Genomic DNA, 2,500 nt, shown 5'->3' on the forward strand with positions numbered 1-2,500 from the left:
TTTTGAGATTACTGAATTGAAATTGCTCTATGCAAAGGTTCAAAACTAGGCTATTTTAAGACAGAGGCCAGTACAAGCATTCGATAACATACAAAATTAAAAACAATACATATTTTTAACTTTATAGGTTCAATTCCAATTTTAAATAACTGTATAAGAAAACGGGTGCTGAGTGTTAGTAAATTTTTAAGCATAACAAAGAATTAATATGTTCAGTTAGATAAAATAAATCGAAGCGGAAGTTTTTCTTTCTTTTTACAAACATCATAAAGATCTTGAAGGCACTTGATTGCTCGTTGTGCACTCTGATTTGTTCTGGGAATTTCCAGTTTTGATGGTTCTCGACTCCAAAAGTTCTTTACAGAGTTCAATGCTTTTTTATGAACTTGCAGGCTACCACATAACTTCTGATAATCATGTGCATTAAACATTTGGTCAGAAAACCAAAAATCTGCCCAGCTGTAAGAGATGAATCGACATACATTGAGAAGCAAAACTCTTTTCTCTGGTATGCCAAAAGAGCTAGTATTGCTCAGGAATTCCATCTTGCATTATTTAAGTTGGGTATTTTTTGAAACTTTAGAGTGGGAAATTTGCCGGTTTCTTCAAAGAAACGAAAAACTCTGATCAAATGAAATAGAAATTTGATGTAATCTCGCCATACTATTGATTCAGTAATCTTTTCTTCGCCATTGTTGAAATTAGCCTGGAGTTTCTCGTAATTACTTACAAGTTCTGGGATGAATGTATATTCAATATTGGGAGATGACTATTTTTCTCCAAGTTCGTTATACATTTCAACACGAAGAATTCTACCACGAATATAATATAATACTGACAACCAATAAATTGCGGTTCTTTCAAACCCTTTTGAGCAAAGTCTTTGAAACTGAATGACAATATCATTTCTTTTCCCAGTGTTCACACTCGTAGTGCTAGCGACAATCATCTTTACACAGTTCCATAAATTGTATTCATTTAAAACAGCTGTTATTCTTTACAAAACTGTATCGGCTTTTCCGTTTGGTAATTGGAGTGCTTCTACCTTAACTTCTCTCTGTTCATTCTTTAAAACTAGCACTTGGTATTCTTGCTCATCAATACGTTTACCATCAAAATGCAACCACTAGTTTTTCTAATGTAGTTTTTTCTACGTTTTTCGTTTTTAGTTTAACAGCTTCTTTTATAGTCGAGATTAGAAAAGAGTCTCCACATTGATTCTATCTTGAGATAATTGTTGACAAACTGTTGCTGCTTATTGAGTTGATAGGTTGGAAGATATTACTAACTTGGTTGCAGTTCTAGTTTTGCTATACTTCCTCCTTGTTTGTGTAGATTCGTCATCTGATTTTTTGGACTCTTAATATTCACTTTCAGTCTCTGCTTCAGACGATGATGATGAGACTGGAGTTGCTCTTGTTGAAGTTGACATTAAGGATACTTTTCGTTTGAATGGATGGATAGTTTTGGAACTGGCTGCCTTTCCAGTTCCATACCCAACCTGTCCTCTGCTTTCAATTTGAAGATAATATAACCTTCTATCCTCACTGAACAGCCATTCACCGTTTTCCTTTGTGGTGTCAAAAATTCCTTTCAGTGAATCGCATTTTCCTCGTTTTACACATTTATTGCAGGTATTCAGCACTTTTTCTACTTTTGCTTGTACATTTTAAATTGATAAATATGGGAAATTTAATTTCTTTTGCCATAAAAAGTTACTTCCTTCAAAATTTACTTTGTACTTCTTTTCCTTCTATTCATGGTACCTCCAAGGAACAGATAGCGACCGACAATTTGAAGTTTCATTTAGTATCCTACAGTTGTTTTCCAAAGAATTCTCTTCTGGAGCAACAGGTCCTCTTTTCCTATGTGAATTTTGAAATTGCACGAGATTCTTCGTCCAGATTTTTTTGTTTCTTTGAGTGACACAAGAACTTCTCTTATGAGACATTATTTTAGATACTCTAGTTGGATAAGCCTACTATTCTGAAAGATAGTCAGTATGGTCAGAGTTTTTAGCGTCACTGAAATAAAGAGGATAGGAAGAGGATATTTCCTAAAGTAGGGCCTAAGTGGTAACAAATTAAAAACTTTATAACTCCTAAACTGCTTAAACCTGAAAGCTGAAATTTGAGATAGACTGCTTCTGCATTGCATTAAGTCAGCATGCCAAGTTTGGTAAAAACTTGAGTAGATATTATGAACCCTGGTAGAAGTTTGTATGATTTGGTTCAAAAGTGGTGTTACATTTCTTCAGTTGTGGGTGATGTTTTTTTTTTAAACTTAAAATAAAGGTTACTTTCCTACTTATATAAACATTTTCATTGACTTTTGATACAGGAAATTGGTTGCTTCCAAAAAAATCAAAAAGTCATAAACCTAATGCACATACATACATGAGTGTGTACTTGTATGTATGAGTTATATAAATTGATATATAAATGAATAAATACGTTTATATATGCATACGCATATATATATGTGTGTGTGTGTGTGTGTG

General features: G+C 33.3%; 1 long non-coding RNA gene across 1 annotated transcript in view; it reads left to right on the forward strand.

Annotated features, from left to right (window-relative positions):
* Positions 1 to 2,500, forward strand: part of LOC128249597 (uncharacterized) — a 17,071-nt gene that overhangs the window by 924 nt on the left and 13,647 nt on the right. The gene's annotated exons all lie outside the window — the stretch shown is intronic.

The sequence above is a fragment of the Octopus bimaculoides genome, chromosome Z (assembly GCF_046866305.1).
Source record: "Octopus bimaculoides isolate indiv1 chromosome Z, ASM4686630v1, whole genome shotgun sequence".
NCBI classification, from domain to species: Eukaryota; Metazoa; Mollusca; class Cephalopoda; order Octopoda; family Octopodidae; genus Octopus; species Octopus bimaculoides.